The sequence below is a fragment of the Passer montanus genome, unplaced genomic scaffold, assembly GCF_014805655.1.
Source record: "Passer montanus isolate IOZ18808 unplaced genomic scaffold, ASM1480565v1 scaffold16, whole genome shotgun sequence".
Lineage (NCBI taxonomy): Eukaryota > Metazoa > Chordata > Aves > Passeriformes > Passeridae > Passer > Passer montanus.
In genome coordinates, this window is record NW_024363160.1 from 14,220,501 (window position 1) to 14,241,042 (window position 20,542).

The 20,542-nt window shown below is 39.7% G+C and overlaps 1 protein-coding gene across 35 annotated transcripts in view; it reads right to left on the reverse strand.

Moving 5' to 3' along the window:
- The window catches only part of DTNA (dystrobrevin alpha), a 222,850-nt gene that overhangs the window by 70,741 nt on the left and 131,567 nt on the right, over positions 1–20,542 (reverse strand). The window lies entirely within an intron of this gene.

The following is a 20,542-nucleotide window of genomic DNA, read 5'->3' on the forward strand; positions in this document are numbered from 1 at the left end:
CCCCAGGTTGGAGCAGGGGAATGACTCCTTTCTTCCCTGAGCAGCAGCAGAAACAACCTGTAATGAACTGGGCATAATCCCCCTTCTCTGTCTCCCTGTGCCACTGAGGTGGAGGATGGAGGGTGGGGGAAAGTTGTTTTAAACATTTTATTTTACTTCTCATTATCCTGCTCTGATTTTGTTAGTAATAAATTCAATTAATCTCTCTAGTTAGAATCTGTTTAGCCTGTGATTTTATTTGGTGGGTGATCTCCTTCTGTCCTTATCTCAACCCTTTGTTATATTTTCTCCCTCTTGATCAGCTGCAGAGGGGAGTGATGGATGTAGATGCTTTGGTGGGTGTCTGGCATAAAACCAGAGTCAACCCACTACAGCTGGGTGGGTGGAGTACACAATCTCTGAACTCTTCTGTTTGTTTTCTGGCTGGTGGAAGAGCAACTTCCCCATAAAAAATCTGGCATAGGTCTCAGATCCTCTTAATGTACTCATTCCCATTCCAACTCAATCAGTTTTCACTGTCACAGAGGTAATCTGGAGAAATGGAAGATGAATGATCTCCAGGAAGACAGCTGGCATGTAATAACTGACCCTTTCTGGGCAGCTTCTCCACATGGCTCAGAGGCCAGAGAATGGAGAAAGTCACCACAAAGCAGGCCATTGTCTGGTCCAGGAGAGAAGGGTTAATGAGCATTCCACCACATAAGGCAGCCAAAGAAATGACCAGAAATACAGAGCGACATGCCAGATGATGCAGGAACATGCTGGACCATGTGCATGTATTTTGTGGTAGCGTTAAGAGGGAAGGACAGGCAGAAAGCAAAAGGTGAAGAGGGATGTTTCCCTCATAGTCCATAGCCACACAGGCTGTCGCTGGTCATTCAGACCAAGCAGATGAAGAAGGTGCTTCCACCAGCAGTTTCACCACGTTGGCTTCTGGCTATGTGTGCAAATCATCAAACATGAACTACAGAAAGATAACAATGTGAGAAGTTACCAGCCATAACAAATTGCAAAAGAAAGAGTAATGCCATATGTAGACGCTCACCTTGACTTGAGGCTACACTAACTAGAGAGCAATCCAAGAAACAGGATAAACAGGGGTATCGGCACTACAGACCAAGGCAGAAATTACTAGGACAACCTTACTATAAATACTGAATAAGGATGTAAAATCAGCAACATTAGAGGTGGTGGGAAAAGAATACAGGCTGTTTATGTGAGTGCATGAGTGTGGTAGCAGAAAAAAGCATGAGAGTGGAAAAGGGCAATTTGAAGGGTAAGAAATCATGTCATCAGAACTGCTGGGGTACCTTTCAAGCAGCCTGTGCAGGAATAGTTTTGACCATACATGTACACTTCTGCAGTCATTGGAAACTGTGATGGGTTCCCTAACCTCGACAAAAGGTTACTCAGGGGGGAAGAATCCGATATCCAGACTCCCCATCAGTGAGAATTTCATGCTGTAATTAAATTTTAATTGCTGTAGCCTAGTAGTGGAAAATTCTTGAATATGGTGGAAAAAAGCTGGCACTATGAATAAGGCTGAAACGGGAGCTGGTGTCTTTATTCTTCACACAATCTAGTCCGGATACTGTGTAGCAGTCAGATTTTAATTTTTTTGTTGTTTTGTTTTCCTACTGATATTATATTTCTCATAACATAGTCATATCCAAGTTAGTTTTGATGATGGTCTTGGGAAAGAAAATGTCCAGAGGCTAGCAGACATGGGACTACTAACACTGGTATACTAAACACATCTGAGAGAAAATTACTCGTTTTATTGTTAACTCTAACCTGAAAGACTCATAAGCTCTCCTGATGTTCATTGGTATGCCAGAAAGGCAGGGCATAAGACTAAGAAAATGACTTATTGAAAATTACACTGCTGTAAGAATTCCCTACCCACTATGAAATATTAGTCTCAAGAAACTGCTGTGTATTTGTGCAATAAATAATTTTACTTGGGCTTTTCTTTGTTTCTCCAGAAACATTTTGGTTCCACTTGAAGCTGAATAAACAACAATCATACTGCACTATTTTATTTTGCATTTTATTAATTAATTGTACATATATCTAAGAGGCTGCAAAGCAATGTTTCCCAGAGGAGAGATAGAAGATGGACATGAGCCAGACATTTAACAAGAACTACGGATTTTGAAAACACCTGCTCAAATGTCTAGCTCAAAATCACAAGGACATTTTGTTAGGCTGCTGTACAGATGACTGAAGTCTCTGACCTTTACTCAAGTCACTTGTTACGGACAAGAATCATGCAGCTAAATTAAATGTAAAAAACTAAGTGTCTACTGTTGACTGATGACCAGGGATCCCTCTCATGTCAGTGAAAGAAAAAAGAAACTTAAAGCATGTGTTGGGAGACAGGTGGGATGAGCAGTGCTTTGAATCTGCCTATATTTCTTCACTGTATACAGACAAAGCCTAAAGCACCATGTTTGCATGAGACACGTAACCTTGGAGCTGGTAAAGTTAACCGAGTTGAATCCCACACCTTCCTCCTTAAACATTAAGAAAATATGTATTTTCTAGTCTTATTACTACAAGACCTAGAGTAATTCAGGTTTTATAGAAAATATGAATAATAAATACTTCAATCTGTATGAACAACTACCAGATCCTGTCAGTCACTACCTTTTACATTGCATTGCTTGACCTTGTGTAGATTACATCCAGCTGTAGTGCCCTACTGATCACCATGAATTCTATTATTTTTTAAGGTTACTCATACAGTAAGCAAACTTTTATGTATTATATCATGCTGCCAAGTCAAACTGTCAGTATTGGCAAAAGGGAAGTAAAACACAGGACTCTGCAAGCTTCACTCATTTGTACTAATAGAAATTGACGCCTACAGCTAATATGGTATCTGTATTCTGTGCAATGTAATAGAATGTCAACCTTGCAAACTTTGCATAAGCTTACATTCCTCATCTTCTTTTCCACCCATTTTCCATAATACCTGTTATGCTCATTTATTTATTTATCCATCCCTGATTCTGTTTTAATCCCACTGAAGAAGGCAAATCTCCTCTGTTTGCATAACACGTAGTGCAATAAACCCCAAATCTGATTTCTACATGCTACATGATGCTAACAAGAAGAGTTTTCAGAGTAACAAAGCAGCATTTAAATGCAGGAGAGCTTTATCTCTCCTAAAATCTGTCTTGAATTCCTTCAAGAGGCTAAATCTCCAACAGTTTGTTTTTAACTTCTAATTACTGTTGCTGCTTTTGTTGCCTTGCCCACATTTCCCACTGAAAAGCAAATTATGCTTTAGTGTGTGAAAGATGCCCCTTTGGAAACAGATTTGGAAAACTAGAGAAATCTGTCAGTTGTTCCTTCAGTGCCAGCAGATGATCACTATGCAGTAGGAGTAAAAGCTGCTTGTATTTAGTGCCTGTGTGGTATAAGGTTATCAAAAATCATGAAGCCCAGTCAACATTCAGGGACCCTTCAGAAAGGCCTCACACTCTGTAAACAACACGACTACACAGGTGTAGATCTCACTCATTTGCCTGATGCCTGAAAAAAATGCAGACCACGTCCACAAGCAATTGCTAAACTATGTTTCCCTTTAGATTTTCTGTTAAGTGATCTCTGAAGTCACAGCTAAGCTAAACTGTGTTATAACATCTTCTATGGTGAACACTGCCTGCTAATTTAATTTCTTAGGTAATATTTGAACAGCATCATAGAAAGCTTCACATTTGAGCATGCTCAATAACAGAGTAATGAGGGAATGTAAATAAAGTTCAGTGTCCAGACAGAAGTGGGATGACAAATGAGGAGCATTACAGACGACTGCCATTCACTCCACAGCAATCATTACCAAAAAATGCACTCTTTGAGGAGACCTGGACTGAACCACAGAGAATTGAGATTAATGCATGAAAACACACTCGAAATAGCAAATGTTATTTCCTTCAACGGACTTCTTCAGCTGTTAAAGCAACATTTGGAGAGTGCCTGTTGCCAGTGCACTGAGACAGAACTGATCAGTCTCTCCCTGCAGGATGCAAGGGGGATGAAGATGGCTGGCTCAGTTTGATAGGAGTTTTGTATTTTCCCCACACTAAAAAGTTTCCAGATTACCTTCAAGTTTTACATCCTGCTCTTGTGCCTTTACCTGTATTCCGAATACCTATTCCTTTTACCTTTACTACTTTGACAATGAAAGTGAGCAATTAGTAGTTACAGTGCAGAATTCCATCACCTACAACTCTGTCAACAGGTCAACTTGTGGAAGAGATGTACCCTGGATACATTCAGAGAAAACATAACTTAGCAATCTTATGTTGCTTATTATACACACATGTCAGTTTTACTGATCTCGAGCCTCCCTCTTTCCTCCAGGCATTTTCTAGGCTCTTCATTCTTCATCTTCAAAAAACCAATCTACCAGTTTTTTGTAACTAGTAACTTGAATTTATTTGCAATAAGTAATTTTCTGTTTTGTAGATACAGTATCTTAATAGGCAAAATGAGAGTGAAGAGATGGACTACATTCCTTTTTTTTCAACTCAAAGCAAAGCAATTAATATTTATTTATGCAGTGAAAAATGAATTTTTCTTTCCATCATGCAATTTATAATTATGGAAAGGCTCTGAGATATAGATAATCTTGGATATATCACTAATCTCAAAGGAGGCAGATTACTTCAAACATCAGCTGTCAAGAAATGATGTTGCCCTAAGCAAATATAAAAAAGAAAAAACTGTAGCAAAGTTTATTTTCTAAGTAGTAAAAAAAACCAAACAACTTAAAAACAGTTTGTGTGCTTAAGCTTTCCTACCATTAAATGGATCTAATGCAAAAATCCTCATCTGCCCTATTTAATTTTTGTATTACACCCTAATGATGAATTTTACAAAGTTATCTCTCCATTTATTACTAAATGAACATGGAAGAGGAGATTACATTTAATCAAATACAGGAAGTGACTAAATCAGGTCTTTAACAATCAATTCAAATTTATTTAACATATAGTAGGTCTAAGTAAATATAAGAGAAACATGTCCAAGTGATAGGACCAAAAATTATCCTTGATATATATTCCTTTCTTGGTGAATACAAGAAGAAATTTTAAATGAAATATTGGTTTAAATTATTTCAAAAATTTTACTATACATTTCATAAAGATTTTAGTCCAGCAAAACTGTTACACACATGCTTGAGTTTAAGCATACTTGTACTGTCATTTGAAATCAATGGCACTTGACTGTATGTCGGGTATTTCAGGTGGATTTCATTAAAAGGGAAAGATTTATGCTTCCTTGTCTAGCAATGGTAAGAATACTATAAAATATGCTAGATGCTTCTTCTTTTTTTTTCATTAGAATCTATGAACCCATCACAAATTAGGGTATTGGAGCCATTTGTCATCGTCATTGCTAAGAAGGCCTGGGAAGTCATTAATATTTTCTGTTTGGATCCCTCTTTCCTGCTGCCAAGCAGGTAACAGAGGACTGACAGAGGCTTATTCTTCCTCTAAACCGCACCTGTTGGTGGCCAAGCTGCCCCCAAATCAGTCAGCTGTAGCGTGACCACTGAAAGCTTTACCTGCACATCCCACTACAATGCAGATCCAAGTGCCACCAGACAGAGGCTTATTCTTCCTCTAAACCGCACCTGTTGGTGGCCAAGCTGCAGATCCAAGTGCCACCGATGAAGGTTTGCAGCTTTTTACACTGTCTGGATACCAAATTACATGAAAAAGAAAATGTACCAGGGTGTTGCTTCTGCTCAGGGCTAAAATGAGGTACTCTTTGGCAAGGTACATCTGGTGACAGCTGTCACTCTAACGCAGTCTGGCACACCCAGACTGCTCATGGACCAAATATCTGAAATTAAGAAGAAACTCCTCACTGTGAGGTTGGTGAAGCACTGGAAAAGGTTGCCCAGAGAAGCTGTGGATGACCCATCCCTGGAAGTGTTTAAGGCTGGGATGGGGATGGGTCATCCCCATGGGTAAGGATTTGAGCAACCTGGTCCAGAGGAAGGCATCTCTGCCCATGGAAGGGGTTTAGAACTAGATGATTAAGGTCCCTTTCAACCCAAGACATTTTATGATTTTATGATCCAATGCCATGGAGTAGAGAGCATGGAGCCACACCCTTCTCAGGAATAGGACAGTGAAAAGACTGAGGGAAACAGGCATAAATTAAAATACAGGAAATAATTTAAATGTAAGAAAAAGATTTTCCCTGTGAGGGTTTTAAAACTGTGTGATATTGCCCACAAAGGCTGTGGATTACATCCTTGAAAATAATCAAACGTGAACAGGACAAAAATCCTGAGCAATCTGCTGCAGCTAACCCTGTTCTCTCCAGAAGTTCCTGCCAACTTCATTGATTCTGTGATGTCCCTGTTTGATCATGAACCTATACTGCAAAACGACAGTAACTCTTACTGGAAAGGAGTCAGTGCTGCCTCACTGACTTTTCTCTAAAATCATTACTCAAGTAAGCTGTGCTCCAAGGGCCTTCTCTAACACATGTGGTAAATAAAAAACCACAGAACCTACTCTGAGGCCTCTTGAAGGTTTGAGAAAGAGTCCTCCACATCCTCAAGAGGTTTTGCGTGAGGTGTACTGCAGTGTGAGTACTCAGGCATTCCCTTTAGCTTTTCCCTGAAGGCTGAGGAATTTCAGAGGGAGGCCATGGTTCCATTTAATCCCCTGTCAGCTGCATACATTTCTCCTCCTCCTCCTCCTCCTCCACCCCTTTCTGCCTGTGCTGTGAGACTGCACAGCTGTGTGGTATGCACTGGCTCAGCAGGAAGCTGGAATAAAGCTATCCACTTCTACCTGCCCATCCCAGTGGTGAGGAGGAGTGCCTGGGTTAGGAACTAAACATTTAGACCAGCCAACAGAAGCAGCTTTTTCCTGAACCAGTGTGCATATGGAGTAAGTCAGCTGCATTTGGACTCTCTGGATTCACATAGATCACCTGTCCCAGTGATGCCACATGGGACAAGTGATGTCCCAGCCTTCAGGAGCTGGTTTGTCTGTGCATATGCTAGCCAGCTGCACACTGCATGCACAGAAGAAATTCCTGAGTGGGTGCCAAACCTGTGTGCTGGTTGTTTGGAAAACTGCAGGACACAATGTGTACAACTGAGACACTGAAAATTTAGGGAAAATTTTAAAAGGTTCCCCTGTCTGCATACCTGGAGTGGCATCCTATTATACTCTACCTGTGTTGTGCCCAGAAGGTAAAACAAGTTATCCTAAAACCTCCTGGGATTCTGATCATTACAGAACTTTGATCAAGTGTTAATAATGAGGAGTAATCAATAGGCTAACAATACACTGAAATGTGGTCTTTTCACTTTCAATGTGGTACCTGACAAATCCACCAAGGTGTATGAGTGTGTAAAGATCTCCAGTAAATTTTTTCTTTTATACAGTAATTTAATTTACAATAGAGGTTCCTTCTTCCCCTGCTGTCAGCTCCTGACTATCTTGTCTTACCTCTATTTAACCTAAGACTGAAGAGCTCTCTGTGGGTGGCAAAAGCCATCAGTCTCTCCAAGGAGCAGCACTAATGACAGTCAATTCTGCAAAAGGGAACAGCAGGTGAGCCACCCTGAGCGCTGGGCTGGGAAACTGTTGTCATCTACTTGTCACCCAGATGCTGGCAAAGTGTTTCCCTTTTTTAAAATGTGCTTTGAAATAATTTATTTGAAATGATGAACGAAGTATGACATAAATAAAATGAAATAATGAAAAATGTAACTCTAAGATTCTTAGTATTTTGGTGACAACTAGGAAAGAATTAAATCTCTGTCCTGTTGCTAAGAAGTCAACAATGCCTAAATTGATTGATTACATATAATTTTCTTATTTTAAGAGTTAAACGTATTTATGAATTAAAGGCCAGTGTGCAAAGAGCAGACCTATTGCTACATGTATGCCATAGTCAGAAACTTTCTAACCACCCGAAGACAATGGTATTTCTAGACTGTGGGTCTCTATTTTTCTTGTGATCCCACTACAGAACTACTTTAATGAGAAAGGCTTTATTTGAGGCTCTGTGTGATCAGGCCTCAGTCTGACTTATTAGTTCCTACAGAAGGGCTTTGCAAGTGTCAGCTCTCAAACAGCCGAAGAACTCACGAGGTAACAAGACTTGGTCAATAGATATGTACAATGCACAACAGATTTCTCATTTCTCTTAAGAAAGGTCAGCTTGCCTTACATTTGAACTGTCATGTCAGGTTGTAAAATATAGATCTGGTGAACCTGACAGTGAACACAGCAACTGAATCACGGAGACTTTAAAAACATGTTTCCAGAGGAGAACAGGAAGCCGCGTGTGAGCTCTCCTGGCAGCTCAGGAATCCTGAGCCCCGGAGGAGGAAGGCCCAGGACGGCGCCTGCCGGCGGGACGGGCCGCACACGCTCCTGGCGGCTCCCCGCCACAGGATGGCACTCCTGGGTGTGTTTTAAACGCAGCCACGCTCGCTCCAGCATTTTAACTCTCTCCTGGCACGGTGTCAGGCGAGACAGCGCGGATCAGAGACGGTGCTGTCTCCCGAAAATGGCCTGGTCTCTGTGTTCAGTCGAATCGCGGCTACGTGCAAGAGACGCGGCGGTGTGCATGTCCTGTACGGGCGATCACGTGTGACAGGCAAACAATGCCAAAGCGGTGGAAAAGGCAGAATGCCTTCATATTGGATGCCCTTATTACAGCGATAACATCTTCTCCAGCAGTATGCTTCTTCAAATGCCAAGTCTGAATTACACCACATCTTTCTTTCATCAATAGTTTCCTTTTCCCCTCTGATACAAACGCTGCCAGCTCCATCCATCCCCCACTAAAACACTCCCCATGCCACAGGGAGACTACAGCTTGCTTGGCACGGTTACCAGCCAAAAGCAACCACAGAGGGAATGCAAATGTTAACAAATTGGGTTATTTACGTTTTTCATTAATTTTGAAGCAGTGCACGTTACCAGCTTAAGGATACAGGGTGTTATCCCCAATCTCATATTAACTGCTGTTTCCTTTCAAAAATAGCTCATGATGATAAGGGAAAATGTGATTTAACAGTTCTTTGCAACAATTTCTTACCTAATAGCTATAGAAAACAAGTTGAGATTACATTATCAACCTTCAAGGTTTAGTCATATCACAAAGGTCAATGAAAAATAATGACCAGCTATTATACACTTGGAACTGCTTGAAAACAAACCCCCTCCTTGGCATATATCCTGTTTTTCAGTGTGATCCATGGTTACTTTGTTTTCTGTATTATGTTTAAAAATCATTTAGGGTTGGTCAGACTGTAAACAGCAACACAAGGTACAGAATATTAATGAAAGATGAATAGTGCACTTTCTTGCATATAAAAGACATTATATTTTTACATATATGCAAATTATTAACCTGATCCTTTTTCTATTCATTTAAATATTTTCTTATGTAATATGGACTGAATTTGACCCACAACATTTTCATCTATTAAGAATAATTAGAGAAGTTCTTAAGCTGAACTTAATGCTGGGGTAAACAGTCTGATACCACAACTGCATTTTTCATCCCCAGAGCAGAAGAGACATACTAAAGACCACTACCATATTCTTCCCTCTTCTGAAGAGTTTAGTTCAGTCCAGAAGGTTCCTGGGACAAAATCCCAGTACCAGCTTCAGCTGCAGAGAGTGAGAACACTGCTATGAAACAGGACATTCAAGTGACACACAGGACATTTTGGTGAAAAAGCATCTTATGCCTGAAGTCATAGGGACAGTTCAGACTGATCTTATTTAACCTTTTGCTGAGATTAGTAATCAAGTTACTAATTACTGTCATAGGTTCCAGCTTTCATAGGTATTTAACAATGCATTACATTTGAAAACAATGCAATTTACTTGCCCCAAAATCTCCTGGAATATAATCAGCTTGGAAAGAGGGAAAGATGGATCCTGCTATCTGGCATATCCATTTCTGGGGTATCAATTTCATTTTTATAGGCAGCCTCTTATACAGATAAACTATCCAGAGTAGTTGACTAAATTCTGGTTTTGTGTTCACACAATCTTTCCAGATTTTCTCTCCTGACATTACTCACATTCAAAGCAATGCCTTCTGCCAGAGTGGGTCGGTGCTCCATTTCCCCAGCTGATTCATTCCCCCAGTAACCACGACTCCCAAACCAGAAGGCAACTGCAGTGTCTCCCCTTAAAATACCATGCTCTAAAACTTCACATCTCTTGAGGAAATAAGGACTAGGCCAAGGAGAAAAGTTACAGCTGATACAAACATAGCTCAACAACCAGCCACACTGAGAAAGGCAACAAGACTGCAGAATGTGAAATGGCAGATAAATGAGATTTAGGTGAAGTTTCACACATCCATCCTTCCCCCTGTGTGTGACAGAAGCTCTTTAATGATGTTGTCAGGGCCCCTAGATGGAGTAAGAGTCTCGATGTACATGGCCACTTATCTGTCATCCTTTATTTTACACACTCAGTCCTTAAAGACATCCTGCAAATCCAAGACAAAATAAAAGAGTTTCAAGGCAAAATATAGATGAATGAACTGTGGAAAATTAAACTTGGGGAAGATCAGGACCTTTACAAGAGATGCAGTATGATACTAGTGTCAACTTCATTTATCAGAAATTGAGTTCAACCTCCTCAAACAATACACACTGAGAGACTGATTCATTCTTTCCTTTGTGCCATAGTGATGTCAATGAGTTCAAAAGAGTTACTTTCAATTTACTCCCTGTCAGGAAAGGAGACATCCATCCATCCACATGGACCAAAGAAAAGGCTGAGCAGACAGAGAACTTCTGTGGAATTAGCCTACACTTTTCTCGGTTAAAGGGCCAAACACTCTGCTAGAAAACCTCTGCAGCCAAAAATAATATCACAGATACAACTCAGTCTGAATTCACATTAGGAGTGCCTTGATTCAGCACAAGGAAAAAGGCCTCTATAAAGCCATTGTATATCACAAACATTAATGTCAGGAAGCTGAATGTTCATTGTATAGAGACCCAGAACTGTATTAATAACAATACCCACTGAGGACATTATATTGTGCAGTCTCTTTCACACTTATAAAAGCAGGAAATTATTTTTATAGCCAACATCTTCTGTTTTCACAATTTGTCCTAGCATACCAGATACTTGCTGTATGAAATCTTCCACTAAGACTTAATGAAAATAAAACTAGATGCAGTAAAATATGATATAATGGCTAAGTTAAAGCTTCTCTCTAAATATTCTGGGTGTTATGAAGTTGATCTATATTACTAGAGTTACACAAACTTTTAATGTAACTGAAAACAAATGAGCATGCAAAAAAAACCAAAACAATCCACTAATTGGGAATTACAGGAGAAGGGAATTATAAAAAAATGACATAAGGTCCCACATTCTGATTTTCCTTCTGGGGACTGTTTGCTGCTGAAGAATCCTATAATTGCTAAGAACTTTCATCACTGTCTGTGGCTGGCTTCACAGTGGGCTGGCTCCACAGTGAGCTTATTTGTAAAAGCTACTGGAGACAGGAATGAGGATTGGCTGGAGACAGATCAGACTTTCTGTGTCAGGCTGTGATGGCTGTTTAGGCAGGAAGATGGTGCAGACTGTGTGGTTATGGTGGTGGAAAGCTGTACAGTACCTACTCGTTCTCCTGAGCTGACTTGATGGCTTGAAAACCAGAGAGAGAGTGAAAATTCAGCAAAATTCCAAACTCGGCGGATGCAATGGTGAAGGAGTTCAAAACATAAGGAGGAATTTATTTACTGGAAGGGTTGTTAAGAACTGCCCAAGGAGTTAGTTGGTGGAGTCACCATCCTTGGAGGTATTCAAGAAATGCCTGGATGTGGTACTAAGTGTTTTGGTCTAGTTGACAAGACGGTGATGGGTCACAGGTTGGACTTGATGATCTTGGAGGTGTTTTCCAACCTAAATAATTCTGTGATTCTGTGAATGCAGTGTTACAACACACATATTGGGCAAAATAGTCTGGCTTATCCTGTCGGGAATGTGCAAGTACATAAAAGCTGTCTCTTAGTCTCTACAGAAAACATGTATGTATGGACTGAGCTCATGTATGACTCCTCAAGAATAATTGCTTTGAGAGAAGAATGGAGACACAGGGCTTCAAGATGAAGGTCCTTAGGAACAAGGGACCAAGATCACCACACTCACTGATAACTGCTCCAAAGATGACTTGTTACTTCTTTCCCCCCTTGCCACATAAACAGGATGTCATACAGAAAAAGCCCTGAGAGAATGGCCTGTACATGACAGGTCATTAAGTCACACTGCTTAATGCACTCTGACACATTATGGAAGTGCTCACATGACATCAGGGCAGACCCAGCAAAAGACCCAAACAGGACAGATCAGAACAGCCCAAGGAAAGGGAGCAAAGGCTCAAGTATAAGAGAGGGTTTGCCTGAAAAAAGGTTCTTGGAACCAAGAGAATAACAAGAAAAGAGAGAGCAGATAAGGGAATAAGGGTTGCAGAGAAGTCAGAGACAAAGCAAATGCCACAGATAATGACATGAAGCTGAAGAAGGGACAGGGAAATAGTGAAGGAGACTTAAAAACACAGCTACAGATTGAGGGGAAAAACATGAGGGTGAAAGAAGAAAAAGCTCTCACACAAAGAATCAGAAGATACAATGATTCTGTGATCACCAAGGTATTGGTTTGTTTCCACTAAACAGTATGTCTACATACATTTTGCAATTTTTAGACTGTCTACAAGATTACCAAGATAATAATATTAATAAGAATAATTAGTAATAAATTTCTTTTTGTTTGAAGTATTTATTAAGAGGACCAATGTGAAATAGGATACAAAAACTTTCTGTCTTGGGGAAAATAAGCCAAAGGCAGCCAGACAAAGGTGAGTGATGCCTATTACCAGAAACAGATGTTCAGAGACATGATGGGGAACAGAACAGACCGTCCAACCTTACATGTTCATCAGGAAAGCCATCAGAAATAGCACAGTGAATGGCAGTCTTCACAGAGTTCAGGAAGTCAGTAAGAAGAGATTTTCAGCTATGATCCAATTACAAAAGCTGTCTTCATTCAGGCAGAGCTGTGCCACCTGTGTTGCAGAGGGCAGCATGTAGGTATACTTGTGACGTGACCTAGGCCATGTGTCTGTCAACTTCTGACTTGAAGAAAGCCAAATCAGTAATTTTCGTCTTTAAAGGACAGAGTAATATTAGCTGACAATATTCTGCAACTCCTGTTTTCAACAGGAGCCACTTGGAATCATGGGGATGTTTGAAAAATCAATCTCTAAGCAACTGAAAATGTAAGAGTTTTAAGGTAGATATCTCCTTGTTTCACTACTTTTGACATTAAAATTAATTCCAAATATCCACTAACAGTACTTGTCTCAGTCTTGGATGAGACAGACTTGCAGTGGCAACCTTTAAGAGCAAATATTCAGGGACATCTGAGATAACACAACCTTCTTATATAACAGGAGTACACTTCATGCTAACACTGAAGAAAAGGCTGAACAGCAGTCCCTCAATGAACATGCCAAATATACAGGTTATATGCCAGCTCTCTAACAGCTATTATGATTGTCAAGCATATTAATAAACTTTTACAGTTGAAAGGAAAAGAAAATCTGAACCTATTTTCAGGATATTGTGCTCTGAGCGAACACTTACAGACTAAGGATTTGTCTGCAGGGAATATGCTAAATCAAGCCCTTTTGAACTTTTGATTAAATAATTGATGCATAATGCAGAATGTATAATATATGCATCCTTTTTCCATAGTTGCCTGGAAACCCATATGGAACAGTACTAGCAATTCCAGAAGCATTTAGTCTCTAAGTCGTTGATGAAGACAAAGGAACAAAAAAGTTTTTAAAATCATTAACTCATCTCACTTTCCATTCTTCAAATACTGCAGGATACCAGAATTAGTAACTTACACAACAATATCATGACTCTTGTAATACAGAGTGCCTTTTTTTTAAAGCTGTACATTTCTTGGAGCCATGTGAATAATGTCAGTCACTGTAAGGGAACTTGTAAGACTCAGCTTTCATTAAAATAGAAAACAAAGAACACAACTAATATTTCCAGCTTCTACCTTTATCTAATAGGAATAAGCAGATCATAGAATATACAAGGTGGTCAACAATAAAGAACAAAAATCAGAATGCAGAATAGTAATTTTCTTTCCAAATTACAGGATTTTAAGCAAATCTCATAAAAGACTGATCACTCAGGGTTTAGAAGAATATGACACTCCCATGATCACAAATTCAAGAGGCAGATTGCTTCAAATTGCAGCCAAGCAGACCTTTTGCACCTCCCAAGTAGGCAACACTGTTTGTCATTCAGTTTGATTGCTCTGTGACCCAGCCTGAAACTATCTTGTGCTTTATTGCTTCCAAGATGAAATGAAAAACAGGATAAAACCCAACAATGAGAATAGAGCACTAACTATGGAAACTACAGTGATGAAGAATTAAATTATTTAAACTAAACTATTCTGTAATCATCATAATTCAAAGCCTCTGTTTCTGATGGCCATCCTGAGTAAAAGAAAAAGAAGGGCAAGCACAGAATTGCATGGACTGTACAGTTCTTGAGATGTGAAAGACAGGACAGTGACAGTGAACACATCCTGCAATGGCAGGGATCTTCACAGGATTCTTGTGCCTTTGCACATTTGTTGTGCACTCTATTTGAGCAAATCAATACTCACTGAGTCAAAGGATGAATGTCTTTATACTGCATTGGCAAGAGGTCTCATTTGAGTAAAGAGAAGCAGTTACATGGTCATAAATCAATCAACATGTAACTATGAAGGATTTGATGGTTAAACATCAATAGGACAGACTGGAACATTTGTGAGTGTCCTCTAGCTTTGTGTTTAGGGAACTCTTTTGGATGTGTAAAATTGGTGCAAATTTTCTCATGCAGAAGAAGAAAGTTGAGCCTGGGTGTCCTGTTAACTTCCTCAGTCACTGGATAACACAAAGGGCACGCACCATTTCCAGTGGAATTCAAGACTTGCTTATTCTCTCCTTTTACTATAAGATCCTTTCCTTTTACTACAAGTACCAGATAATGTGACTTTTCATTTTGTGGTGAATGGCACGTTGAATGGGATGGGACAAAATGATACATTAAGTGTCAGCCCAGCATAGAAAAATACAGTCAAACCCCAAGCCCTAGAAATTTTATTTAGGTTAAATCAAATAATTTTTTAAAAATTGCTTGCTGTGATGATGGGGGCTTGTAGCTCATACAGGCTGATCTCATCATTTCATACCCAGAAAGTCAGTTTCTAGGACAAACCCATTTTCAGCAGCTTGCTGAAGCATTACAGGAGGTCTAAGAGTACAGACAGAAAAGAGCTTTAAGAAAAGCACCTAAAAATAATGTAATTACAGTAACTGTCATTCATTTTCACTAGGAAATTATTACATTTCAGGAGGGGAGAAATTATCCTAACTTAAAACAAATGTAAAAAGGCAGATCAGATCAGGGAAGCACCCAAAAGCATGTACAGAGATTAAGTTGACATGCCTACATGCCTCAGCTTGACTACACAAGCCCAGAGGAAGCAGAACAAAGAGAAGGTGGAGGTGGAGGAGACTGCCTTGGACATACATAAGGTTTCCATCACAGTCATGGCAGCTGTGCTCCCTATGAATAGAAAACAAACTGCTGTACTACAACCTGGATAGGCCAAAAGAATTAAACAACAACAACAAAAAATCATTCACACTGAACAATAGTAAAGGGAAAAGCAAAGACACCAACGCCCTAAGGTGTTGAGATTAAACTGCCAGAAAAACAAGCTCCCTTTTGTCTGCTTTAATTGCCACATGTTACCATCACCAGCACAGCTTTTGATTCACACTTTCAACTGTCAATGATTTATTCTGATCTAGGGAAATCAGCAAAATCTGCTTTTGCAGTCACAGGCACAGAATGATCTCACAACACATTTAGGATAGTTCATCAAGGACAGCAGTAGTTTTCCAGCCATACAGTTCTGTATTAGTGCGTGATATTTAATGGTATAATGGTTTTGATTATGATGTTGTTATGTCCTACTCCTGGTTGTCACCATACTCCAGAGGGAATTTTCATGTGAACATGGTATTTCATGTCAGCATGGTAATAAATTCACCAAGAAAGAAGTATTAAAATAAATCAGTGGCACAATGATCACTGGGAAAAATTATAAATTGTGGGTTTGGTGGTTCCAGATACTGGTGGATGTTGAGACATAGGTGTAACTGCTGTCATGGGTCTTTCATCCTTGTTTTAGGAAACCCTAACATGCTTCTGTGCCTGGATGCCATGGACAAACAGCAGCAAATCATCCTTGTCAAGACAGCATTTTCCTGACAGCAAGGGGGGCTGAGCAGGAGCTGCGTTTGCTGAGAATATACTCTGGTGCTCCAAAACCTGCTATGATGCACTTGCAGTGAAGTAAAGGACAATACTCTCCTGTTTGACTTGGTGAGAGCAACATTGGTTCATAGGATTTTCTGTGACTGTTTCAGACCTCACGGTGCTCACCTGTAGTTTTTGCATCTCCCTCCTTGATTCTTGCAGTGTGCACTATCTTGGACCACCTTTGAAGCACATTTAGAAAATCTGTATGATAAGGTCAGCTATTCCCGTTTGGTATATTTTGTACAGTACAGACTGGAATAAACATGTAGCATGTTGGATCAGATTCCTGTACCTGCTTCCTAGTTTCTTTTATTACCCCAAATAATGAAATTTTACCTCAAATTATTAGGATGCTGCTATTTCCAAGACTATATCCAAGACCATCCACCAGTAAAGTGGCCACAGTCAGCTCATGCACTCCCGGCTTTACATTCTGGGATTCAAGATGACATAATCACTAGCAATGTGTTCTCCAAGGTCCATCTGTCCACAAGTCTTCACATTCATTTGGAATATTCATGCCCAAATCTCAATATCTTCTCCAGAATTTAGTATTTTTTTTCTTTTTTAATTTTTGTTTTTTCCCCAAAAAAGGCATCTATGTCTTGTGCTGGTATTTATAACTAAGGGAAGACTTTGCTGTTGCAACAGGTCTATTGCTACAGGAATTCTGCAAAGCAATCAGCAAGTAGTCTGCAATTATCTCTTTCTATACCCACCAAATCCTCAAAAGTACCTACATTACCTACAGAGTTTCTCTTTTCATTATTTCCCATTTTAGAAATTGTCAGCAGAAATAAAAAGCATAAAATTAGTTTCTATTCATGGTGAATTAACAAGGTTTCCCAGCTTTTAGAATTTCTGCATTCAGAATTTTGCATGTCTCCTTCTTTTGTGGTTTTTGTAATACACTGCATCTCACATTTGGGCACTTACTAGATTCAGAGGTGTGGCAACAATAATTTGTAAATGTTATTATTATTTATTTGCAGTGTTAACTTAGGTAAAGAGGAATGCTTAAATTGCAGGAATTTTTCTTTTAAAGACAACATCAGAGATGTTTCAAATTTATATACTTTTTCATGAGTGCTTAGGAAGAATTTTTTGCTTTTCTGAAGAACAAGGCTGGACTGGATTAAATTCAATCCTGTTTGACAAATAATTGCAATGACTGATAATGATTTTTTCACACTTTGATTTGAACTGTCACTTTAAAATGATCAGAGACATTTTAATAAAAGAAGTACTTTCCACAAACAGAGTATTTTCCCAAAATTGTATAGAATTGTCAGAAAGACATACAGTTGCACTTTTGAAGACTGTTCGCTAAATATCTGCAAAGAAATCTACTTCTTATGAAAATGGAATCATTTTACAAAGCAAATTATTTGATCAACAGTGGTAGTACTCAAGGTGCAACATATGTAGTGATATTCTGGTAAAAGGTGGCAAACAGTCATATTCTAATTTTTTCCCAGATAATTTAACCAGTTTCAGGAGAAACACTGCAAGAGAGAATGGCTCAATGGAGAGAATATGATTTTTGCCCATTGCACACTGCCTATTTGCCAGTAAAACCCAGCCTGCTGTTGAAGGTTTCAGCAAAAACCACCTTTTGTACTGAGAGAAGAATTCTCAAAGGGAGGCCAGGAGATGAACCTGTGTCTGTGTCTGCACTGAAGGCAGCAGAAACAAACAGTGCACTGTGTGTGACAAGTGTGGCTGCCTGTTAAATGATATCCCATGACTGCCTATGCTAATGGGCACCTCCGGGTAAAAAAGATGGTGCTAATAAAGCCTCTGCTCTGCTTTCCTTGGAACAAACACTTCTGGCACTCAAAGCAGCTCTCTGCTTCCATCCTCATACACCTTCAGCCTGTAGCCAAGAGCAACTCTCAGCCATTTATTAAATTAGCTCTTTAAAAGAGCCCCTCAAATACAGTCTTTCAAAGCAATTTTTCCCTAGTAACTCTGGGCTAGTGTGCCAGGGCAGGGCAGGAGGGCACAGCTGAAAGAAGACAGGGATGGCTTGAGTGACAGGAGGTGCTATGCACTGGGAGTGGAGCAGAACTGTCTTTGAGCTTTTTCTTGTTATATTCTACCCTAAATGAAGCAGCACAGATGCAGCAGAAAGGATTTTTTTCCCCATGACCCCTTTTTCTTTTTTGTCTCATTACTGCTGGGTGGTGCATAATGACAGTATCTGTAGGGGGAAAAACCCCCAAAACAGTAGCTGACATGAGCCAGAGGTCTGCTATTAACCATTTCAAGGGCAGTGCTCACTTCAGTGACTCTATGTTTAGCAGCTCTTTCTTGGACAGCCATTGCTTGAATACCTGCCAAGGGAATGAATGACTTCTTTTCCCAATGATAAGAGAAACTCATCTGGGAGAGCAGCAGTCTACTTGAAACAACGAGAGGAAAACTGTACTTGATGGTGAAAAGACACACACAATCCAGCCTGTTCCAGAGCAGCAGGCATTACTTCTTAAGTTGCACAGAACCTAATACTTAGCATGACATTACAAGTTTCTCCTTTTACTTTTTTTTTCCTTAAGAAGAGAGTGATGCAGTATAAATCTTTAAACAAGATCAGCAAATTACTCCTCCTAGGTTATTAATGGAGACCAGAAGGTAAGTCCCATCCATGAGCTCCTTGGCACAAGCTGGCAAACTGCAGGGCATCTGCACTAATTCACTATGAGGAGAACCAACAGTTCCACAAAAGCAGATCACAGTTCATAAATAAGAGGCACAAAATTAAAATTAACAACCAGTATATTTTCAGCCAGACAGACACTCCCAGCAAGGAGGCTATAGTTAGCCCTTAGGTTTTTTTAATTTGCTTTGCATGCAGTTGCATACATACTTTGCTATCACCGTCCATTTAATTGGATACTTTTGTCACCTCAGACTACTGTATTCTGTTACCATGAAAATGAAGTGAAAATGTCATCCTCCTAAACACAAGATTAAAAAAAAAACCCAAAAAACCAACTGAATGCAACATAATAGCATCTTTCAACACATTTGCTCCTGAATGGGAGAAACCAGCTGCTGGGCAGGTACTAAACCCCACCTGGGTTTTGTGTCTGGCAGACTGCTTATAATGCCTTATACCAAACCTTCAATTCATACATCAGCTAAGGACATATTAAAAATATGAGAAGTGTGCTACAAAAGTGATTAAACGATCCGCTCTGTGGCTAACAACACAGTAAATACTCTCCAAAATATTTTGCTTTACAAGTAGGCCTCTCCTGTATGTTTGGACAGCATAAGCTAAACATTTCTGTAACACAGACAGATGTAACCCCAAAACTAGGAACTTAACAGGGTGGTAAATTTCTATCTACAGTGAGCATTTTTTAACATACTTACCACTGTGTGTAGCACAAGCATAGCCAGGCTGTCATTCTAGTCTGTATGTGAGGACTAAAGCTCACTTGTTTTCTCTGTGTTGGTCCTCTCCCTACTGCTGACAAGAGTGCCCTTGGTTAGGGTATTTTTTTAAGTTGGTGTGGAAAGGTCCAGTAAAGCACATATACCCAAATCTGCCCTTCTAAGTATTTGCATACTAGTTTGGATGGAAAAGAAAGGACACACTCCATTATGGATTTTATATGTATTTCGCCTTTAAAGCTCACAGCACGTGACTGTGCTAATAGAAAATGCAGCTGTAAAGGGAAAAAGACTGAATCTCAGAAGAGAAGTTAAAAAAGGTCACTAATCAAGTGGGAAATTTCTCAATAAAACCTAAAGGGATTATGACAGATACACAGACATTACAAGCAGGTTCACTGTCTCAGAAGAGCTGTGTCTAGCTGGCCTTCTGGAAATAGAGGGGTCTGACCAACATTGCACTTACTTTGCTTCACCCTAAATAGAAGAGGTCTAAAAGCAGCATTTTTTTCTCACAGAGCTGCTATAAAAGCATTTAATTTGCAGGGCCCTGCAGGGCCCAGAAATTCACAAATGCTATTTCACAAGAACATTGGAGAATGCAGTTAACATACTTATTAATTAAAATTGTGGCTTGTATCCTGCCCCACCCTTCTATGACTGAATCACTGGCATATTTGAGGTAAGTTCCTTATATAAACA